The following is a 24,696-nucleotide window of genomic DNA, read 5'->3' as shown; positions in this document are numbered from 1 at the left end:
AGTTTTGCTTTGCCTTCGGCCGGGTGCTATGGGTAGAGTTGTGAATCCAAATGCTTTCCTGCCATCGGTTGTTGTGGCGGGTGTGGCCTCCAGCCAGGCAAGAAATTCCTTTGCTGAAACTGTGTTTTTCTCCTTCCTGAGGCCGCAAATAGGGCAAGGTAACCTTGAAGGTTACTTTTGTGTCTACTGCGAGTCAAAACACAATGGCTCACTTTTATTTTCTTTTTCCTTTTAAGCTCTTCTAAACTCCAGCTGTTTGGATGGAGAAGGCTGAGTTTAAATAGGTTCATTGCAGAAGATAACAACCCCCTCAGAAAAAAACCCTTGGCTCTTAAAGTCAAACCTAATACACTCACGCTACCTGCTTTATGGCTGTTGTCCATAGCTTTGCTGTAACCAAACTTCATAAATACGAAGAGTGGAAGCGTTAGGTATGAGGTTGCTATTGAAAGATCTGGGTAAAGATTAATTTCTGTTATGTTCACTTTCTGAAGGATAGGTTTCCTGGTGAGGTTAATATTGCCAGCAGTATTTTTTGTGTGTTGAGACCTCTTGTGTCATATGTTGAATTTATAAGTCTATCTGTTTCCTTGTGTGAAGTGAGGGAAATAGTAAATGTTAAATGCAGTGTCTGTGATTCCTAATAGATCATTAGCTCTTTGCTGTTACCATTGAAAACTAATTAATAGCGCTTACTCTTAATTATAAATCTACTTACAAAGTTAGAACCCTGACAGTGCTGCTGTACTCTTCTAAGCTATTTTCTCAGTGCCGCTTTTGTAGCGGGAACGCCCTTCCCTAACCGTGAAGTCAGATGTGATGTTGAAGGGCAGCTGCCCTGCAGCTCCTTAGGGTTAGGAGCTGTTAAACCCCAGGGGGTCATCTGGGGGAGCCTTTTCATCAGGGCTGCGTCCACCAACGTGCAAGTGCTTTGAATACTAAAAAGAGATCCTGTGGTTGAGTTTTGTTTATTTTAGTACAATAGATACAAGTGCTGCACGTGATTCATTTCACTGAATCTTTAGAAAGCTGAGTGAAGATAAATACACCAACAGCATGTCTGTACTTTCTGTACAGTTGACCGAAGGAGGAGGCAAAAAACCTAAGGTATTTTAAGGGCTGGAGCGTGCAGATACCTGACCTGCAGCTGCTCTGATGCCCAAGAGCCCAGAGCTGGCACCTGCTCTGTCTGTCTGACCTGCAGGGAAAGGTCATGCAAGGTGTCCTCTGGCCACCTCCGAGGACAACGAGCAGAGTGCCTCAGCTGACCAGTGGGACACCTAGAGAGAGACCTGCTGTGCAGGTCAGCTTTTATAGAGGCTTAGGTGGTGGGTCAAGCTGGGTGAAGGTGTCAATCCATTCGTATTATTTGCAGTTGTAAACACTGTCCTGGAATGAGGTGCCCGAGCAGAGTACCCTTTTCCAAAGGCTCTCTTTTTAGGTCATCTTGCTGATTTGGAGGAGTGATTTGAATGTGTTGCTCTCCTGGGTGGCAGGAGCTCCTGGGCTGAGCCTCTCCTGTTGAAATCCCTGGACAAAGCATGGATGGCATCACCACAGGGGCATAGGCATTCAGCTAGGCTAATGAAAGCCAAGTTTTGGTTTGTGGCCTGAGACAGACCTAGGGGGGATTTAAACCCAAACGTTTCTTGTCCTAGTGTTTGTATTGTACAAAAAGGTTTCTGGTGCAGCCGGTCCATTCCCAAACTCCTGATTTTATTATTGGGATAAAGGACAGCTCTGGAAGTTGCACTTTGAAAAGCACATTCCTGTGTTTTGGCAGTTGAGGTGTGGCAGGGTGAGCAGGGGATTTGAGAACTGTGTGGAGGTTTGGATGTGTGGTACTGGTTCAAGTAATGTTACGAAGGCTTCAGTGTTGGTACATGTACCCACTGGCAGAAAGTTGTGTGCTTGAAGGGTAGTAGCAGCTGAGCACGGATGTTTAAAGTTTTAGTCATATCTAAAGCTCTATCAGGCACCTAAACCCTTGAGGGTTAAGAGGGAGAGTCTTATGAAGGTGATGGTTGATGTTCTTTGTATCTGCATTCCTAGATTACTCTGAGGAGGATAATGTGAAGTCATTCACTGAACATTATGGCATTGCATGAAAGGAATGTAACATCGGGCCATAAATTAACAGAAACAGGAAAAGCTCATTCTCGACTCTGGTTTGTTAATCCAACCGTTTGCATATATAACCCTTTGCAGCAAGAACTTGTACTGCATAAATATACCTTTTATAGTAACAGAACCTACCACAGCAAGTACATTTTGCAAAGGGAAGTTCCCCCTTCTCTTTTAAATTCAGGTGTGTATAAAAGAAGCTATACATTATTCTCGAAGACTATTTTTGCCTGTAACACTTCATGTTGAATAAAACAGGACGATAGCATGGTCTTGATCAGCATTAGTTGAACAGATGCCTTTCTTCTGTAACCATTTGAAATTTAAAAGAAGCACGACTTGGAGTGCAAATGTAGACAGGTTTAGTTGCATTTTAACATAGTCACCGGTCAAGGTGAGCCCAAGCCATCCTAATGTGACATGCTTGACATAATCTGAAGGGGATTAGTTATTAATACGTTTGAAAAATAAAGTCTGGTCTTGCTTCAGTATTTTTCTTCAATGACACGTGTTCAAAATTAAAGCTTTTGTGGCAAGTTGATTATAAACTTTCTATGGGTCTAAGCAACTGAGAGCTGTTCTTGGAGCTGTCAAGATATGTTCTAATAGCTCTAATTTTTAGCTGACTACGAAAGCTATATTTATCTGCTGGGGATTTTCTTTGCTAATAAACATCAGAAAATTTTTTTGGATAGGAAACCATTACATAGGTGTCCTCCTGTCCCCTTTTCTGTTCCTTTTTTGTACTTCTGGGCAATTATTTCTGCTGATTAGGAGCAAAACGTAGTTACACCACTAGTTTGCATCTGTAGAAGGCTGTATGGGGGTAGCACTTAGAGTAACTCTTTGTGACTTATGCTGGAAATTTTGGGGTGAAGGTGAGGAAGGAGGATAATTTTAAGTTCCCAATGCCTGAAGCTAACAGTAGCGTTTCTTCTCTCTTTGTGCCCTCTTCCCACCTGTCTCTGGTCTCTTGCATGCGGCTGTGTTTTAGCCATTGCAAACTGGGGCTCACTCCACTTCTTCCTCTCTCAGGACTTGCTAGGGTGTGCGCCCTTTGGCATGTCAGCGTTGATTTCTGTGTAGTAGTTTCTTGAGCAGTTTGGTGCTTCCACAGTAGCTTAGCTAGGACATTTATGCTGGTAAGCCCTTTCCCCTTCCTTAGGTGGTCAGTCTAATGCTTTCTCCTCTCTTTGTACGACTGAATTATTTCTCTCTTTAACTTGGTGGATGTTTTTTCCATGTGCATGTTAGTCTCTTGCTGCTTCTGCTTCTGCAAAGCTGGGAGGAAACCTTTTCACACTGATGAGAATACAGGTTAAGAGAAATCTGAAAGTGTAACATTAACAGGATTCAGGTTCATGGCCCTGTCAGTATGATGTCAGCATTTTATCCGATAGGTCAGAGTATTTAATTACAAACTGTGGGAACAAGCAAGTGTTTAACTACCTTGAGGCTGATGTTCAGCCTCATTCTGTTCCCTCATGCCATAAGCCTGGTCATCCTCAGGGAAAAGGGAGGCTGTTGGAAACAAATGAAGAACGGGACTCGAGTAGGTGTATTGCCCCGGTCTCTATGCGTGGAAAGGTTAATGCATTCGCTGCACACAAACTCTAGTTTTGTTCTTTCAATGTTGCTGTTAGGTTTTACTTGCCTAGTGCTATGAAGCAACAAGCATTTTCTAAATTACTTTAGCACATGGTGTTGTGCAGAAAGCAACTTTGTTAACAGTTTTAGTGCATGTGTTGCTTAACATGGTACCCAGAAGTTCTCTTGCATCTAGCACTAATTTCTAGTAATGTTCAAGTACCTTTGGGACAAGAGTAATCAATGCATTGCACAACCTCATGGGTAAAAAAAGTGTAAGCTGAAGCCTTGCAGACTCTTCTGCAGTATCTGGGGCTTGTGCGGTTCACTATGGAGCACACTAAGTAAAAATAGCCTTGTGGTCAGAGGCTGTATTTGTTTTGATCTACTGGAAATGAAGGACAAACATCATGATTGTGCTAATTATTCTGAGAGTCTTTATGCCCCAATTGTGTGTTTGAGCTCTGTATGAGACAAGGAGTGATGGGAAGAGAAAAATGGCCTTCCCTGTATTTGCAAGGGTGTTGGGATGGCTGCTGTGTCCTGGCTATGGGCAAGCAGAACTGATTCCTGTATTGATTACCTGACCCTGAAATCAGAAATATGAGGGTAAACTTGTAGCATGTGAGGGGTGGGTCACTGGACCAACACAAGGATCAGAGTTCAAGTCTCTGCTTTTCTTCAGGAGTACAGCAGGGTATAAAATATGTTCCCTAGAGATGTGACTTCAGAGCAAATTCCTTGTCCTGAATAAAGGACGTAAGAAATGTGAATTAGGAGACAGTTTGCAAAATACAGGACGAAAGCGTCCTAGAAATTCTTGGGGTATGTTGGGGTAGAGTTCTGTGTTTGAAGACATTTCTGGTCAGTCCAAACATATGTTCGCTCCTGTGTGCAGGGATCTCAGGTATGGACCACCTGCTGCCTGTAGCGTGTCCCTTGTGCCAGAGGCTTGTTCTCACTGCAGCTTTTACTTTGCCTTCCCTTTGAATATAGACAATGAGGCTGAATAAGTTGTACTATAGGTGGTTTGTTCACCCTGTTAAATCTAAGTAAATGTTCTTTGCTAAGCTTGGGATCTGGTATGTTATGCTCTCTTGGGTAATGCTTCTCCCAAATAACCATGAGAAGGAGTTATTGCCATTGGGAGCTGTTTTCTTGCCCAATATACACTCTTTATTCTTCTGTTGAGCCAGTACACGGGCTTTGTATTTATCTGAAATAGAAAACCATCGACTTAAGCGTTCTGCATTGGGAACTGACACAGCGATGCATACTTCCGCACAGCTTCAGGCCGGTCACCTGCTCTGCTCCTCGGTGGAACAGCAACCAGCATGGCACTCAGCTCTGCCAACAAGTAGACTAATGCTCTGAACCACCTGGGCATCACTCACTTCTGCCAGGGGATACGAAAGGACAGTTGAGCCTATTGCACCTTCCTTTCTGGCCAGTGCTTAAGGTTTGTGGGCTTCACAGTGGTGCCCTTGTGACACTCAAATGTAGAGTAAACACCATTGCATTGTTCACTGATTCTATAGCAGAGCATAAATATCACTGATATCCCTCCTCAGCCTTCACTTGTTGCTGGAGCTGGTTGATTGACAGAAAAGATGTGTTTATCGAAGGCATCCTCATTTCATGTGGTCACATACAGAACTGGTTCAAGTACCTTCAAAAGGTGTCAGGAGTGCAAATCAATAAATAATATATTTTGAGTATATACATTTCAGTTAATAAGCCCTACTTACTGCATTTCTTTTGCTTTTGTCATGTGCTCATAACAGATTTCAGAACTGTCATGTGCGGATTCTTCTCCTTCTACAGATTGGTTTACTTTAGTTCCCCTTACTGTGTTGTTTCCACGCTCTTCTCTTCTCCATCTCTATTTCTCCTAATAATCTGATTCTGTCTTGTGTCTGTCTGCCCATCCATCTGCAAGGGGGTTCTGTATGTCCCTTTTCCTCCAGAATGATTGCACGAATAAATTCCTTCTCCATCTTGAAGGCTTAACTAGGAGGACTCTGGGGATTTTGCTTTTCTGAAGTGATGCTCAATCTCAGATTTACTGTATGGTTGGTTTTGGTTGTGTAATCTGTGCATTTCTTAAGATAATAAGTAAGAGAAGTCGTTATGCCTATGTCTGGTGGGAAATTTAACTACTTCAATATAGGTTCTGAATACTTATGCTGCCTTAGCAGTTAACCTTTATCTCTGCTAATTGAGAGACAGCTGCATTCAGGAGTAATGTGTCACTTTAAACACATTCTAAGTTTTAAATGGCGATACCAGAAAAGGACACTTTTAATAATGGTTGTTAAAAGATATCTGACTTCTTGCAGACAGTCCTAGTAATGAGAACTATGTGGTCTGAACTACTGAACTTCTGGAATTACAATAACGTCTGTTCATGTGTGTGATACAGATTCCGGGAAATCTGAGGAGCAGTCTTTGGTGGCCGAAGAAGGCAGTTCTCCCCGGAGGTGTGGGTATCTCGCATGAAGGGGACTGAAGTAGGATCAGCTGGTATCCAAGAAGTAAGTTCTTTTTTTTTCTCCAGATGTATTTCTACTGAGGTGCACTGTAGTATTCATTCACCTAGATGGATTAAAAGCTGATTAAAATCCCCAATGATTAGACATTGGGGAGAGACTCTTGGGAAGTGGCTCAAGAAAATGCACTACATGTTGTTCATACTTTTACCAGTAGTTTTGACATTCCCAAACATCTGGATGTTCTGTATCTCATTTGGTGCGTAATTTCAACTGCTTGTCTGCAACTGCCTGCTCAGCGCAGGGGGAGCCTGCTTCTTCAGGCATTTTAGGGTGAGTTCAAATGCAGTTGGGAGAATCGGATTCATCGGCAACAGTTGGAGATACTCATGCTGTATCATAACAGCTGTGAACTTGAGTTCATATAAGTAATGTGTGCTTAATCTTCCTGTGCTGTCAGTGACAGGAAGAGGAGGAATAATTTTTTTCCCATATTTAATGATGATCTTAAGGTTTTTGGCAAGCAAATTTGAACATGTATACTACAAAGAAAGTTAGGAAACAATTGCCATGAGTTAAGTTTTTTTTCAAGTCCTATGCAGCTTTGAATTTGCATTTTTATCTGTTGGTATTCCGGTGGTATTCTAATATGATTAAAAACTAATTTACCTGTCTGAGTTTGCATATCACCTCATCTATATGGAAGCTGATGGAGAATGTAGAGGCCCTGTTACTGATTTCTAGCAGCACTTTGAAAATTTTGGCTTAGTCACTTTTTTTTGTTTGTGTGTTTTTTTTTTTTTTTCTTTATCACCAATAATCCAATCATCTGGCTTGGAAATTTCAGGAGAGTGAGAGGAAAAACAGCTGATTTTTTTTTAACTGAATGGTGCTTAAGCGCCACCAGTTTGCCCCTTTCTCCTTCTGTGATGTGAACTGTAAATTCATGAAGACATTGAAAAGTTAGACTGTTGTTCCTTTTTTCTTACCTGTATTTGTTCAAAACCTTATCAAGATCAGCATGTATCAAGCCCTGTTGATTGATAGTCGAGTCTTGGACACTTTCTGCCTAAACACCTCTATAGGAATACTGTACAAATTAAAAAACAGAGCAGTAAAGATAACTGATTGCATTCCCTTGCCTAACAGTCCATGCTGTGTGATAAAATGCCTCACAGTTTTAGATTGACCTTGCCTTGACTTTCATACAGATATAATCTGTTTGATGTCTTTTAAAAGCGGAAAGGAAGCCATACATGGGGTGGAATTGCACGTTGTTGCTGACATAATGTCCTTCATCTAATTAATTCAAAGTAGTAGGATTTTATAGGCTCCCTAGTTTTTCCCCCTTTAAGTTGTAGATATTAGGCTGGTACACTTAAAAATGAAAGGCTAATCTGTTTCATGACCAGGTGTAATTAAGCTGAAATCTTTCCATTCTGCAGTCAGTGATTTGCATCTAAGGACTTTTTTTGTTGCCTTTTTTTTTTTTTTTTTTACAGTCCATATAGATTGTCTTGCAAGGTGACTATTTGTGTTTTTCTTAGCTGGCTTGCGATAAACAAGATGGTACTTGCCAGAAGAGGAACTTTCTTTTCCTTTTTTCAAAACTGTCATTATAGGAAATGTATTTTCTTACCCTACTGTCCTGCAGCAGACCTCACGCGGGGCTGTCAGTGCCTCCTCGTATTGGCAACTTTGTGAAGTTGGGCACCTTACTGAGACTTTCATAGCTTGTCATGGTAGCTCTGCTAAGGAAAGGGCGAGTGGATCCCGTGGCTCTGGCGTGGTATATAGATGCCAAGTGCTAGGAATTCCTGGAATGTAGAGTTGTGCAGCACTGATAAAGTTTGCTTTGTTTCCTTAGTGACTTGACCCATTGAGAAAATGTGGTTCCCTAGGAAGCTTTAATAGCTCAAAGTTGGTATTGAATAAAGGGAAAGGCCCCAACATAATTCTGCTTGTTTTCACCTGCTGCCTGAAAGATTAATTTTCTTAACCTTAGTATAGAAAATATAACCCTGAGTTTTGAAAGTGATTTATAGAGATCCTTCACACTTATCAGTTTGAGTAAATACGCCGCGGGCTTCTGCGTTCCAGCTATGGTCTTTTCATAACCTACTCGGTTTACAGTGCGGTAATTTCATTTGGGGGCAAGAAAGTTTCAAGGAAAAAACACCTTCTAATTAGAGTGATATAATCACTCTGCTTGCCTGCTGCGGTTTCATATGACTTCAGAAAAATAGTTGAGTGATTAATCTTTAATTTTCCCCATCATTAACTTAATAAGGAAACGGGAGATAGAATGAAAAACAAACAGCAGAATGTACAACCGGGACATTATTATGCCAAATCTTTTTGGCTTTTTCATTTGGTGAGAAATGCCATTCTGCCAACTATGTGAAGTGTAGCAGCAGCTGGTTAGCTCAGATAATTTGTAGAAATCTTCTAACAGGTTTGAACTTTATTGAAGCCTTTGCAGAGCTTGCTACATGACTTCCTCCCTCTTCCCCACAGTCCCCTGTGGGCTGGGTGGGTTGTTTTCCATGGTTTTATTTGGAAGCAAATGTTGCATAAACTAACTTCTAATATCACATAATTCCCTCGCATCCACTTTTCTGTGGGGAAGGAAGCCATCCCAGACACTGTAGTGAAATACCCTTAGAAAGGGTTTGGTTCTATTTTCGTGCCCGTTGCTATCTTTAGTCACTGTGCTGATAAGCGAACTTAGTTGTGGAGTAGTGCAGTTTTTGTAATGAATGTGACAGGATTGCTCTAGTCTCCTGGAGAACAAAACAAATGCAACAGCAGAAGCAAGTTGCTCTTTTCGTATGTCTTTATTTTAGTTCTTGCTGGATGTAAAATAGGCAACATAATTCTAGAAGTGTAATGCTTGAACAGAAAATATTTTTGCAAATGTTCCTCTGGAAGTCATACTTTATTTCATTTGTAAATACGTACGGAAACAGTCCCATGTACATCTGCAGGCAGCAACACAGCAACAGAAGTTGTAGCGATCTTAACTAACCTGCTTGGAGGCCTCTGCATGTTAATAATATAAAGTAAACAGCTGAGGAATGTGTATTGCTGTTGACAGTGAGCGACTGTAAACATCCTCGACTGGAAGCTGTGAAGCAGCAGATGGGGCTTTCAGTCGGATGTTTGCAGCTGCCAACTGCCACAGACGTCAAGAAATGTTTGACACCTAAAGCATAGTTGTCTGTTTAAAACTTCTATTCTATTTGGTTTATCACAGACATATGAATTTAGGCCAAACTTTTCTACGTACTGCTTAATCTTTCTTGTGATGTCTGTGTCTGAATATCCAGAAGTCATCCAATCTCTGGTAGGAAAAAGAGCAAAAATGGAGTCAATTACATTATATTTTTAACTGCAAACTCAATTCAAAGTTTTCAGGAGTGAGTTTCTGTACAGCTTGCTTGGCTGTACAGGTTGCTTGGCTTTGTTTCTAGACTCCGCTACAAAGTTTTTGCAAGGTGATTTTGCATGTTTAGCATCTCTGCAATGGTTCATTTAGAATTTGAAATCCTAAGCCTTGTAGGAAGCAATCACTTACAGGAGTTCTGGAAACTAGAAATGCACCAATTAAAGCAACCGTGGGAAAAAATGTATAAAAAAATTAATTTTTCCTGGAAGAGGCCCAACCCTGCAAAATGATGGGGAAGTCAGGGAGATTTCATGTGAGCGGGTTCACCTCTGACGTATAACAACGTCTCAGCTGTTTGAGGGTCAGTGATCCTCCCCCTTCTCCCTTTCCTTTCATTCTCTTCCCTCCTCCCTTTCAAAAAAAAGAGGAGGAAGTGCTGAAAGCTGATTCATACTTTTCTAGAAGTCAGTTGAGACAATTTCAAGACTCCAGTCCTGCCAACTAGTTTTATTATGTGGGTGGACCCCTGTGCTTAAATATGACCCCAGGACATAGAGAAGAGTTTCTGTGATTGAGACGCTAGTTAATGATGATTGCTATCGTACCAGAAAAAGAGCAGCGAGGTTGTAGCACATAACTGACTTAAGTTGATACTGAAAGCACTAGTGTATTTACTCTTGAGAGAAGATACGCATCTTGTTGGTATGTGTGTTAAATATCTACGCCTTTGGTAAAGAGGGTTTTGTTGTTAACTTGTTTTTTCTTGTCGTCAGTATCCTTGTTTCTCAAATATGTATGCATGTTCATATAAAAGTATGAGGGGACATAATCTAAACATTAATCTCTCCCTTTAGATTTCACATAAGATACAGATAACCTAAGTCTCTCTGGAGTTTCTGACTTTTTTTTTAGAGGAGCTAATGTCCTGGTCAGAGTTCTTATAAAACATTATTGACATGTAGGTAGCTAAAGCAGTATCCACAATGTCAAGAAAGCATGCTCTATATTTGAGGAAACTTCACTAATCCACACTTTGCAAATAGCTTTGGGTGTAGATTTGTACACTTGCCATAGATTCAGATTATATTGTATTTCAGTACTGCTTGATGGTTTCTGTTGGGATTAGCACTGTACATCATCTTGCACGCTTCACTGTCCATAGTAAGGTACGAGCTCTCCCAACAAGGGATTACAATCTAATTCAAGACCAGTGGCATCCAAGTGGAATCCAGTTGATGTGGGCTGGCAACAAATGGGAAGAGTGAGAGGAAAACCAGGGGGGACAGAGGGATGGGCTTAGGAGTAACTGTCTGTGTGTGTTTGGGTGGCTTTGAGTTGTTTGCTTAATTAAAATGGAGGAAGACAGAAGACATATCTTCTTAGCCTGTTATTTGCCAGGCTGTAAATATCTTGAAAGGTGATGGTTTGGTTGGATGGTATGTGGATTTGAAGTTAGGACAGACACTGATGAGGCTGTGTTTTTAGGTTGATCTTTTTTTCTAAGTACAGCAGAAGGAGCAGGTGAAATGGGCAGAGGTTTCCAAAAGCCTTTTTTTGCAAATCTAAGAAACTCTGAAAAGTTTGTAGTGAACTCGGAAGAAGAAGAGTCAATATGAATACAACATTTGACTTAAAAGTATTGCAAACTTAGCGATGTACTGACCAAGTTCAGGGCCAAGGCAGATGTCAGAAGTAGGGCTTACATTCATTGTAGGAGTAGCTGAATTTTCTGTATCTATAGCAAAAGAGAAACGCGAATTACTGACCACAGTCAGATTATATTTGTGAATGATAGAGATGGATGTTACTGTTGACAAAGTAGTACAGGAATGAAGAGAGCTGTGGTTCAACAAATAACAGGTGTTTAGGTGAGTGCTTCTGCAACCTTTCTGGGCTTAAACCTGGCTGTATTGACAACCCAGAGAACTTCCTAAGTGACCTTGTAATGAAATTCATGAAACTTGGATGCACTTGAGAAACACTATCTAGGCAGAGGATTCTTGACATAATCTCCTCATCTGGAAAGCTTCACTATATATTTGAAGAAGAGGATTGAGCAATAGGAGAGAACTTGCATAGGCAGAGTATTTAATATCAAAAGCATTAAGTATCTCCTGTGAAGATTTACATATTGATAATATTTGTGCTTCAGCAGGAAATTCTTTCAATACCCATTCTATTACTCTTCTTCCTGAATTACGTACTGTCTCAAAGTTCAGCGTGTTTCCTCTTGGAAAATGTAGTAGTATGTTGGGACTGTTTGCTTCAGCTTCTAATCTTGCTACATGCACATGAGGAGTTTTCTTCCAGAAAAACAGCTTCAGACGTGTAACCTGCTCTTCTGCCAGCTACCTCTTAAAACCTGCTAGGGCTAAACTTCAGAAAAACGTTAGAGCAGTGGTCCTTAATTTCTGTTGCTGGCTGCTAGCCAGCTTCTAGCCAGCTGGCTGCTAGCTTTGTGTTGCCCTAAATGCTGGTGCATGTTGTCGTACCTGGTACTTGTAGAGGTCACTGTCTCACTTGGAAGGCAAAGTCTTGCTTTCAGGCCCTGGCTTCCAGATTTGGGTAGGTCAAGTCAAGCCCTTTTCACCCCTCTACTGAATTAATGGATGTATTCTTAAAAAAGCTGCTTCCCTCCCCAGCCCTGTTTGAAAGGGAAGAGCAGCTCTCATCTGAGGGGTCCTGGTTTTGACACTGCAGAAGTTCTGTCTGCTGGCCAGGAAGAAGGGAAGGAAAAGGGGAAACTCAACCAGTGCTACTTACCCGTGCATGCTGTTTATGGAAATCATCTATAAAATGACGGGGCAGCTGTTGGAAAAGGCACAATCCATCTGCCTACGTATGCACTTGTTATGAAGAGAATACAGTTGATGATGTGAATGGAAAGCTTTCAGTACTGAGCTGCTGTTCCTACTCAAGCCACACTCAAAACCGTAAATTGTTCAGATATGTGCTTTAACTCTTTGCTTGAAAAGTAACAATGTTACATAGCCATGCTTCTTCGGGAGTTTTCTTTGTTAATGATATGTGAAATAGGCGTTATACGATGTGCTTGTTTTCTTTAAAAACACAGTAAAAGAAGATGAACGAAACCTGTAGCTCTACAACAAATCTGAATTGGAAGGGATGACTCTTTTGAGTTGAATTGGGCATATAGCTTTTTTCCCCTTTAAGCAGTAATTTATAGACCAAGATGCATGAAATCACTCCTCTTTTTTTTTTTTTTTTTTGTATTGATACATACGGACTGTTCTGTGTTTTTCCTAAAGCTTCAAACAGTTATTATGAAACAAATAAATGAACAAAGGATATGAAAAGAAAGCCACGTGCCGTGCAGTGACATAGTGTTTTTCCAGATGATGGCTTGAGGCATCTTTTTAGCTGTGGGTGTAAACCTAGCTTCTTTTATTTAACAATAGTTCTCTTGATTTAATATGGATAGCCAGCATTTTGCTCCAATTCAGCCTTCCTGTCATTGGCTCTTGATTTTTCTTGTGAGTAAATTGGAGATATTTTCAGTAACTTTGTCTTGTGTTGCTGAAGACTTTTTTCCTTCCCCCCTCCCTTGTATGCCCTTTGATTAAATACATACCTCCTTTGATAATGCAGAACATAGAAAATTTAAGTTCAGAGCTTCTGCCTGTAGCAAGGCAAGGATATCAGTGGAAGAGAGGGATATTGCTCAGAGGGTTTTTTGCAGTCTCTTCTGGGCATCCAGGTGTATTTCAGTCAATAGTTGGTCTTTCAGCATCTGCCTGGAAGAGTTCCGAGTGGTTCTGTCCTCTTCATTGCACTCCTTTTTTTTTATTCTAGTTTTGTGTAAGGGCAAAGGATTTGCTTTTAGCACTCCAGGATGCTGTGCAGAGATTTCTTGTCTCTTTGCTTTCACCAGATCATGCATCTCTGCCTTCCTCCCCTGACTCACCTTTATTAATTAGATGCAACTTAAGCTTCTTGCTTTTGTCTTCAAGGCCATCACAGCTTTTACATGTATTAACTCTCACATCCAGTTGTCCTGTAATCCTATTCTCCATTACTGGCTTGAACTTTTTCTATCTTTTTTTCAAACTTTTCAAACTTTTGTCTTGACTTCAGAAATAAAAGTCTAATCAGTCAACAGCCTTTCTAACTACTTTGTTGTAGTAAGAGCTTTGGGATGAGTTTGTGCACTCTTCTGAAGGCCATGGGCTGTTAAGAGATCTTCTTACAATAATGTTTATAGTACTTTTTTTTTCCCTTGCCCTCACCACCTTCTGTATACTTGGAGAGTAGGATTAATATTTTCTTATTGCAGTGTTGATTTTGCAGAGCTGATAGCTGCATTTCTGATGTATGCTGCCATTTCTGGGGAAACTGTCTGCTTTATCCTGTGCAGAATGGCGAAAACATTTTATTTCCTCCAGAAAGGTTTTCACTATTCTGCATAGCAACATGTATAACCTTTATGTTCCTTTCTATATATTTTTATATATGCTTGAAACTAATTGTATTAAGAAATTCTACAATACAAGGCTGACATACTCTGCCATGTATTTTGTGTGTGTGTGTTCATATGTGTACATACACACAAACATATATCAGCAAAGCCAGAGATAATACAGTGTGAAGAAGGGAAGAAAGAGGCAAAGGAGGCTGTGCAAATGGCTCAGTTTTTTTTCCACCTGTTGCCTAGCTGTATGTGCTGAGCAGGGTAAACCAGCCTTGTGTTCTAGAATTTCTTAATACAATTAGTTTCAAGCACTCTAGCTGTGTTTTATTTACAACATTATTCCATGGAATATATGCTTATCTGAAGCTCTTGCTCTAAAATTACTGGTTTAAAAAAAAAAAGCAACTGAATATTTAGTCTGTTTACATTAAGAACAAATGCTGCTGTTCCTTTACAGTAAAGATCTTATTAGTGTGTCAGCAACTTAAGGTATGGAGGCTAGAATGAACTGTGAAGTTCCTCTGTTTTAATTGTTGAAAGCTATGTAACCTTAAAGCCTTTCTGCATATCTGATGCAATTCTAGGATTCATAGCAGTGATTAATTCTATAGCTATAAATGCTCATCATCAACATCCTGAAATGTTTTCAAAACATATGGAGGGGTTTTCAACAGCTTAAACTAAACAGTAGTGAAATAACGGAAAGCCTATGTGAGACACATTTACAACAGTATTTATTATCTCCTTGAAACGGTACCTGCTATGAGGGTTTTTGGTCTTTTGTATGAATAGTGATGTCCTTCGAGCAGCAATTGGAGCTTCTATGTAATGCATGGAAAGCAGTGAAAGGAAGGAAACTAGCTTAGGTCCTAGACTTACAGGACAAGACTCCGTTAGGAGCAGTGGGGGAAGGGGTATAAAGCAACACTCAAATGCCTCTGCAGAGTTTGTTAGATGAGGCCCATGGCTGTGACCCTGCAGATGTACAGCTCTTTGACCAAAGGTGGCCCTGGAAAGGGTATAGAAGCCACTTGGCAGGTCACATAAATACAGGTATCTGTGAATCAGCTAAGCACCTCAAAAATGGTAACTTGAGCAATTAAGCTTCTTTACAAAGAAACAAATAGGAATTACATTCTGAAAGTAAATATGGTGGTGTCTTAATGTGGAAAACCACCAGAAATGTGATTTCTCTGTCCCATAGTGGGTTTGTATTGTTATCATTACCTTTGAATACTCTGTGAGGATTTAATTGTTCATGAAAGTTGGTAAGAAATACCTATAGAAAGGATTCACCTTGCTGAACTTACTACAGCTGTGGTATAGTTAAATATCATAGAATTATAGAATGGTTTGGGTTGGAAGGGACCTTTACAGGTCATCTAGACCAACGCCCCTGCAATGAGCAGGGACATCTTTAACTAGATCAGGTTGCCCAAAGCTCCATCCAACCTGACCTTGAAAGTTTCCGGGGATGGGGCATCTACCACCTCTCTGGGCAACCTGTTCCAGTGTTTCACTACCCTCATTGTAAAAAATTCCTTCCTTATATCTAGTCTGAATCTACCCTCTTTTGGTTTGAAACCATTACGTCTTGTCCTATCGCAACAGGCCCTGCTAAAAAGTCTGTCCCCATCTTTCTTATAAGCCCCCTTTAAGTACTGGAAGGCTGCAATAAGGTCTCCCCAGAGCCTTCTCTTCTCCAGGCTGAACAACCCCAACTCTCTCAGCCTGCCCTCATAGGAGAGGTGTTCCATCCCTTTGATCATTTTTGTGGCCCTGCTCTGGACCCGCTCCAACAGCTCCATGTCTTTCCTGTACTGAGGGCTCCAGAGCTGGATGCAGTGGGGTCTCACCAGAGCGGAGTAGAGGGGCAGAATCACCTCCCTCGACCTGCTGGCCACACTTCTTTTGATGCAGCCCAGGATACGGTTGGCCTTCTGGGCTGCGAGTGTATATTGTTGGCTCATGTCCAGCTTTTCATCCACCAGTACCCCCAAGTCCCTCTCTGCAGGGCTGCTCTCAATCCCTTCATCCCCTAGCCTGTATTGATACTGGGTGTTGCTCTGGCCCAGGTGCAGGACCCTGCACTTGGCCTTGTTGAACCTCATGAGGTTCACATGGGCCCACTTCTCAAGCTTGTTCAGGTCCCTCTGGATGACATCATGTCCCTCAGGTGTGTCAACTGCACCACTCAACTTGGCATCATCTGCAGACTTGCTGAGGGTGCACTTGATCCCACTGTCTTATGTCATTGATGAAGACATTAAACAGTACTGGTCTCAGTACGGACCCCTGAGTGACACCAGTTGTCGCTGATCTGCATCTGGACATTGAGCCATTGACCACTATCATCTGAATGTGACCATCCAGGCAATTTCTCATCCACTGAATAGTCCACCCATCAAATCCGTATCTCTCCAATTTAGAGAGAACCACATTGTGGGGGACCATGTCTGAGTAGGACCATTTTAGGCTTACCTTAATGAAGAAGGAGAGGCCCTTTTATGAGACAATTTATATGATTTATTTTAGATATGTATTTAGGGATGGGATGACTTGTCCCCAGTTGCCATGCTTATTTCTCTCCTTTATCTTCAAAGTCAGGCTAGGATAACTAGCTCAGGTATGGGTATCTTGGCTTACAGAAGTCTGTATGTGGGCAGATGAATACAATCTTTTGTTCTCAAAGGAGGAAATTCAAAAGGTAGAAAGCTTTTGAACAAAACAAGGTGAAAGATGAAATATGAACAGAAAAAGCAGAGCGCTTTGGAATGGCTTACAAAAATCTTACTAGTTGTGGAAGAATCCACAATCAAGGGAGATTGTCAAAGATAAAATGGCTGAGAATAGGGGTGGAAACAGCTATTAAAAATACTCTTTTCCTTCCTCCTGCCACCAGAAATCCCTAAATAGATGGCTGTCAGCTTTTATTCCATGAATATAAATTAGCAGATAATGAAGCAATGTATAAAATTAGTAAGAAAATGACATGGATGGAGGGAGGACAGCTGGACAGTTAGAGAAAGAAAGCTTTTTATTAGAAACAAAAGTAACTTTAATGTTGGTTCTCCGTGACCAGGTAGAAGTCATAGAGCAGTGCTTAAAGACAAAAGTACTTGATCAGTTTGTCAGGTATGTGGTTAAAAAACTAGATTTTAGTCAGATACAAATGTTGATGGCATTCTTTCCACTTTAGCAAGCCAGGAGGATGTTTAACAACAGCTATTAAAATATGACCTAACTTAGAAGATGCCAATAACTTGTATCAAGGAGTTAGAGAAGAGTAATATGAGAAACTCTGTGGACTGCTGATCTAAAATTAGACTACTCCAGATTACAGATAGGAACTAATTTGTGTTGGGTCTTAACTGGGTGAGTAGAGTGTACAACTGTTTATAGGCTGTCAGGTTGACATAGTTTTGGACAAAAGTACTGAAATAGGACTTGGACCAAAGTAGGTAAGGGGAGTAAATCATACTGGGAAATGCAACTCACCTACTGTGTCAGCTTTTTATTTTATTTCTTTTTAAGTCAGGCAGATTAGTAGCCTCATACGAGGTACTAGCTACATAGTAGCCCTTATGATGCATTTCAGGATATTTGATTTGGCAACCCAAACATCCTGATGGAAAAAAAATTTAACATAGTAAAAAGTCTGGATACTATGTATCAGGGGGATTAAAAATTGTTGAACAGATTTAAAACTATAATTGTCAATGGAGAATCATCATTGAGTGGTATGTTTCCCTGGGGTGGGGAGAGGTAGGTACTGATTTTTTTATCTTCTCTTGGTTTATTTTTGTTGTTGTTGGTTCATCTACAGGAAACCAGAGGTATTCCTGTTCACTTTACAAGTTAATTAAATATTGGAAAGGTACAATGAAGATGGAAAGAGGTCATATAGCAGTCTACTTGTATCTCTTAGGAAGCAAGTTGGTACTGTTCTTGAATGCAACCAAAATATATATACACACATTTAGAAATCAGAAATTTAGGGTATGTGTATACTTGATTTTTTTTCTGCTTGTGAAAAATGCATTGTAAGTGCCTACTGGATAACGGGTTGAAGGAGTTGTAAGAACATGTGCTTTTAAAAGGCAAAAGAAAGAATGATATGAAATGCTATGCCTCCAGGATGAATTTATGTTATAACAGCAAGGAGTTAGAAAAATGACGCTATATAAGCCTGGGTGGTATTTTGTACTTCTCTCTAGCAGTATGTGATTTGAGGATAGTTGGACCATGGCTGTGACCTAGTACGTAGCTTCTGTGTTTGAAAAGAGAAGGCAAGGTTGCTGGCCTATTGCTAGGTAGTGGGCAGTGTTAGGAGACGGAGGAATAGAGGGAGGCATGAAGAAAGAATGTCTGCTCAGCAAAAAAAAAAGGGAAAATGAGCAAAAGCAAGCTAGTAAAGCTGAAAACGTGGAGTGGACAAACATGGGAGAAACAGTGCCAAAACCTTGAAAACAAGCGCTGCAAATAATGCTTTTGAAATACTTTGATTTTTTTCACTCCAGATTTTGAGTCGACCAGTTGAGCATGACTCTGTCAGGCAAAATATGTCACCAATATACCTCTGACGCATCTAATCGAAAGCATTCCTGCATGCCCCAGTGACAGGGTGGAAACAGAGCACTGACCAGCCCTGTGGTGAGTGCGGGTGGGGACGACAGTGTGGGAGGGATCAGCCTTTAACTGAAGGTGTCTTAAAGGGTTGTAACTTTGTTTTTTGAGAGACTGGATGCTTAATGTCTTAATCAGGCCTTTAGGATTTCTCTTCATGCAGTCAGCAAAGAATGACAGTTTTGTCATAAAATGTAGTTGTGCTCTTTTGACTTGACTCCTAAAGAGGATCTTCAGGGTCGTCTTACGGCTTGTGTTGGATGGTATTTTTGAAAGGAGTAGAACTTGGCTATGTAGAAATAACACATTACAAGTGTCGTTTGAGAGTTCAAAGAGTTGTCTGGTCTCAGACCTGAAGCAGCTGAGCTATGGATTACTTCTAATGCTTCAGGATACAACACCACTACAAGCTGAGGTTAATAGATCAAATTCCGAAGTCAGTCAGTCCCTGATTCATCTTTTAAGTGTTGTTCCAGGTCTTCAAAGTAAGCCAAATTCTCTACAGCAACAAATGTTTCTACTTCTCTGAGCGTACTGAACAAGTAAATAAGTCCAGCAAAATCCAAATGCATTTTGGCAAGCTAGGATACTGCTGGAAATACTTGCCAAAACTGCCTTGGCAAAAGCTTTTCTCTGTTTTCAGTAGATTTGGAATGAAATCAGACAAGATCTCAGCTCTCTCTCCATGGGAACCTTGTGACTCTCTTAAATATTCCTACAACTGGGTGGATTGTGTGTAATGAGTATAGCTGTAGAAGCACTGGGTGCAGGGTGGTTTCCTTGCACAGCGTCCCTCATCTCTGAGCTGTGAGAACTGGGTTATAGCCATATTAGTATTAGTGGAATCATTCAGATGCTTGTTAAATAAATAGGAAAGGAGAACCATGTGTGCTTGTAAACGTTACAGTGAAAGGACAATGCTTTCTCCAGTGTTTAAAAGTTAGTTGTTCTGTCCAAGTCTGGCCTTGGTGAAGGTCTGATTTCTGTAGACAGAATGCAGTCAGGAGGGCTTCTGGGTTAACAGCCAGGAGATTAATGATCTCTTTGAAACAAATCCCAGAAGATGGAAGAATCAAAGAATAATGGAAAGAAGTCTACACCCTCCAGTGGTTTGTGTTCCCCCCCCCCCCCCCCCCCCCCCCCTTCAAATTTCTTGTAATGCTGATAGTAGCACAAATACCGATTAGATGCTACTGTTTCAGTTTAGGCTGTTGGCTAGGAGTAGGGAGCAAACGGTTTGGGGCATTAGTTAAGCTTTCCAGGTATATGTGGTGATATGGAAAACAGTATTTTTATACTTTGTTCTAACAGTAAGCAGGTAAAGAAAGAGAAATAGATGATAGCAAACAGTAGCATTGGGGGCAGGGGACGAATAAATTCCAGTCTAAAGAGAGCAAGAAAAGTGCCATGGAATTTGAAAGCTGTCATAGGTCTTGTTTCCTCTCCTATTTTTTAATTTTGTATTCCTGACCTGACCTGACAAGAGACTAGAATATTCAGGCTGTAGCAAGATGCTGGTGTGGCCAGTACTGATGCCTAAGATGGATGTTCGAAGCAATTTAGATGCCAAAAATTAGACGGCATCTCCCTCTGGAGGTCTTTAAAGGCATCTCTGTGCAGGGAACTTTGTGCTTATTTTAGGAAGACCGCATCATTAAGTTCCTAAACCTTGGAATTATCCTGGATGCTCTAGTCACTTCTACCCCACCCTGCATGTTCAGTAAAAACACAATATATGGCAGAACCAGACTGGTCACTGACTGAATGGGAGACCTAACCTGTTCTGTATGAGTGGGTTTTATGCGCCGTACTAAAGAAAAGTTGATTAAGGCAGTTCATGCAGGCAGGTTATAGAGAAGACTCTGGCAAAAAGGTTCTAGTCTAATCTTCTGGCAAGTGAATAATGGATCTAGGCAAGAAATTACATTTGGCTGCTTCTTCAGCAGATGGGACCCTAAAGAAGTGACTGCAAGGGCCAAATCTCTTACATAGCACCAAAACCCCAATAATGAATAGCCTAAGATTATTCTACAAGTGATAGCTATCTTGTCAGTTGGCGAAAGGATAAAGGATGCATTCTGTTCATGACTGATGAAAAACATTTAAGTTTCATACTTCTGCGCCAAGTTTCTATGTGTGCTCCTCTCTCTCTCTCTTCATAGTCAGTGAAGATGTAGTTGGTAGAGTCAGAGGGGCCTGGATAGCAGCCCTCTGGTCACCTGCCTAAACCTACTGCCAATTAGGATCTCTGAAGCATTGGTAAAAATTGCATAATGCTGATGGATACAACCTGGGACCTGCAGGGTTTACAACAGAGGCAACTGGAAGTGAGGTGGAACTCCCAGGATGTTTAAACTGACAGCAGATACCTATGTCTAGGTACCTGAATGACACTCGAAGTGTCTGCTGTAGGATAAGCTGAATCTTTCTGTAGGCTTTTTTGACTGTAGGGGAAGTTTATGTGCCTTTATATGGTTTAGGTGTTTTATTCAGAGTTGAATCCTACCCTAAATGTGTTTGTCTTATTCTTCTTGAATCTCTAAATAGCCAGGCATACCTGTTTGGATAAAACCTGTGTAAGAAGTTCTCGGAAGAATCAGGATTTCGCCTGAGAATGTCAAAACAGCATATTTTTTTATAGGTCCATGCAGCGTTACATTGTGGTGAAGTGTTGACAGTGTTCAAAGATAATCTGGCATTTCATTCCCAGAGTAAGTTTCTTTTCCCTTGAGTAAGTCTCTCAGGATTTAGTATGGCTTTTATTCTTTTTGAAACTATATTGTCCCTCCTGTCTGTCGTCTAATCCACGTGGATGTTTTTCCCTGGATCTATGCAGAACACGTGGGAGCTTTGTAAAGTTGGTAACACCGTGTTTGTCCTCTACTATCTGACAGCCTTAAGACAGGAAGCTAAAGGGTTTCAATTTCAAGATGGATCAAGCAGAGCATATTGGAAACCTGTAAACAAGAAGTCTGATCTCCCCTCTTTTTTTTTTCCCCCTTAAGTCTGCACCATAGCAACTATCTACATAGAATGATTTCATGTCTTGTATGAGGAAATCTGTAGAGAAGCCTTGTTGTTCTTTTCATTTCTATCACAAAGATATGTTATATGAACATATCTGGTGCTGTCTTGGAAAGTTGGGTGTTTTATTCCTGGGAGGAACTGATTGCAGATATCAGCTTTGTTAAAAGATTTTATTTTTCTGTTACGCTTCCTTCCATGTCAGTGTGCTGAGTTGAGAATCCCGATTGTAAAGGAGCTGTGAACTCATACTGAAAAATAACGTGCAAGTTTTCTAGTCTGAGCATTTCTTCTCCTCAACAGGAAGATCTGCAGGTTTTACACGTGTTGGTTAATGGAATGAAATTAGTAGCTTTAGGAAAAGGAGAACGTGAGTGTTTCAGTACAGAGTTTGAATAATTAAAATTTGGAACTGAACACATTTTTGCCTTGGGCATTTTGCAGTTGCTGCTTATGAGGACAGTGTTATTTTGGAATGATTTGGATCTTTTGTTAGTATTGCTGATTTAAGACTGGTTTAGCCCTTATACTTCCGAGTGGACATATGTTGAGGGGAAGAAGGGGCAACTGTTTCTCATTAGGACACAGACAAAAAGCTGCAAGCATAAAATAAAGGTATGGAAAGCATATTCCTTGCAGTAGTGTCAGCTGGACCCAGTTCTAAGCCTGTCTACTACTTTTCTGTAGTTATACATGTTTTTGTGTGTTTTTTTTTTTTTTTTTTTTTTTTCCCCACTGCCAACTGACTGTTTGATATTTGTGAAGGTGCTTGCACAGCAGGGCTGAAGCTTACCTATTCCTGCCTGGGTACTCACCCTGAGGTGCACACGGTCTGCCTTGTGTTCAGAAGTGCTTGTTGTCTACAACTTCGCTATCTAAGTGTACTCATTCATCGTAGCTAAAATAAATGTAAAATGTTTCTAGGAAGGGTATCTGGTGCTTTAAGTCCCTCAAACTTCTGGCACTTGCTCTTTGTCTTGGAACATGGGTGACTAGACTTGGTTGTATCATTGTCAATTCTTCTCTTGCAGAGGAGTTTTCTAAACCGGTGGCAGACTACACTTGCTAGGTGTATTGAGTTACAAGATTGTGTTATATGCAGATATGTGTTCTCCTCCCTGAAAGCTGTAGAACAAGCAAATGCTCCTAACTGCATCTGTAGAGAGTGTCTGCTGTCTGTTTTAAATACTGGTCAAGTATCTTTGTTCCTAGAGATTCAGTAGCTCCTAGTAAAACTTGTACAGTTAAACTTGTAATGTACGGACACAGCATTTTTGCTTTAAAAGTAAGTAGTTTTTAACTTTCTAAAGATGTTTTCATGGCTGCAGCACATCTGTCGTATGAAGTATGTTGAGTGGAAACAGCATGTGCTAAAAATTGCATCATGAACTAAATCAGGGTTGTGACATACATCATATATTGAGAAATAGTTTGCATTGAATTTCAGTTGCTTACTGAAAAGGACATCTGAAGGTATAAATCTGAAGGTAGTTTTCATTGTAAGCAATAAATCGTCTCTCTGACTCGATTGCATTTTGCCTTATGTTGCTAATATTTTGCTTTAATTTGCTGGAACCAGTTTTCCCCTCTTAGGAGAGAACTATCAGCTGGTGGGATGGAAGTTTCTTTGAGTTGACCAAAAAAGTAACTAATGTACCTTGAATGCAGTAATTTTTGTAGGCCTAGTATATATTATGTTTTTCTACTATGATTTGTGTCAGATCTCATTTTAAGTTCCAGTCACTTTAAATTTGAGAGTAAAATATTTGCATTTTAGAAAACAAGGTGTATGCTTTCAAATCTGGTCAGAGAAATTACTATTGTTGCAGTAAATTCTGTTGCAGCAAATCTGTCAGCTCTCTACCCTTCTAAAGAATCTGAAGACACATAATGTAAAACTGAACATCATTCATTCTTCATGTCCACATTTATCATTTCAGAATGGAGGATTTTATTGTTTTAGAAATTAAAATCTGAACCTAACTTAACTTTCAACTTCCTCTTTGGTTCCCATTTTAGCATCTCTCGACATTACTGTTGTGGTGGCGGGAGGTGTCATGTTGCTGGGCTCTCGAGAGCAAAGTTTCCTGGCACTGGCATGAACAGCATCAGGACAGATTTTCTGTTATGAAGAGTCAATTCACCAATTGACATGCTTCTTGAAATTCAGTTTTTGACCTCTGCTGAAGTGGCTAACAGTGACAGCAGAATCATTTCTGATACCGTCCTGCAGTAGCTTCAGTGCAGCTTGTGCAGCCCGGCTGGGGCTGTGAGCAGGCAAATGTCAGTTGCTGCAACTTTGAAGAGAGAGTAGAGTATTTCTAGCTAGAAACGTAAGTCAGGAGAGGAGATAAGGTAGACATCACAGCTTTTTCATCTCATCACAAGGCGCTCTGATTATTTTGCATAGCCTCCTAACAAACAGCCTGTGTACACTTGCCATCAGCACTCTCTTTGGGTTTGTGTTTAGCGCAGAAGGTAAAATCAGGATGTTGTTAAACCCTGCCTAACATGTCAGTTCTTCAGATAAGACCCGTAGAATTGCAGCACTGGTCAAAAATATCTCCAGAAAGGAAGTACCCGAGCTGCTTACCATCCCTTTCTTCTCTCTTTAATACTTGGCAGGCTTTCACTTAGATTGGTCAGGAAGTTAATATGGGGTGGTAGTTGGAGAGGTCACTGGCAATCTGAAATACTAGCTGCCTGCTCTCATCTTTAGCCAGGAAGGGCACAGGCAGAACTGTAGACGGTCGCTTGATTTTTTTTTTTTTTTTCCCCTTTAATTTAATTTTATTTTTTTCCTACGCTGCTTCTAAGATTTCCTGGTGTTGTAAGCCTTGGGAAAGAAAATGAAGCCTCTGTCCACTGTTTGATGGTTGGGTCTAGAAGGGATTTCTTGCAAATTACTTTCTGTGGGAAGTAGCCTGCTAATTTTTGTAGCAGAGAGAAGCTCTGGAGGTGAGTGGCACCATTCCAGGTTAGCACAATGATTCACAGCCCTGAGCAGGGCAACAGGATGCAATTTAGCA

General features: G+C 40.7%; 1 long non-coding RNA gene across 3 annotated transcripts in view; it reads left to right on the top strand.

Annotated features, from left to right (window-relative positions):
* LOC142408115 (uncharacterized) overlaps nt 1-24,696 on the top strand; it is a 52,123-nt gene that overhangs the window by 1,675 nt on the left and 25,752 nt on the right. For all 3 annotated transcript variants that reach the window (XR_012775156.1, XR_012775154.1, XR_012775155.1), the window contains exon 2: nt 6,134-6,245. This is a non-coding gene — a long non-coding RNA (uncharacterized LOC142408115). The remainder of the gene's footprint in view (nt 1-6,133; nt 6,246-24,696) is intronic.

This window comes from Mycteria americana, chromosome 3, assembly GCF_035582795.1.
Source record: "Mycteria americana isolate JAX WOST 10 ecotype Jacksonville Zoo and Gardens chromosome 3, USCA_MyAme_1.0, whole genome shotgun sequence".
Classification (NCBI taxonomy): Eukaryota; Metazoa; Chordata; class Aves; order Ciconiiformes; family Ciconiidae; genus Mycteria; species Mycteria americana.
Note: the sequence above shows the minus strand (reverse complement) of the source record. Positions and strands in the feature narration are given on the sequence as shown.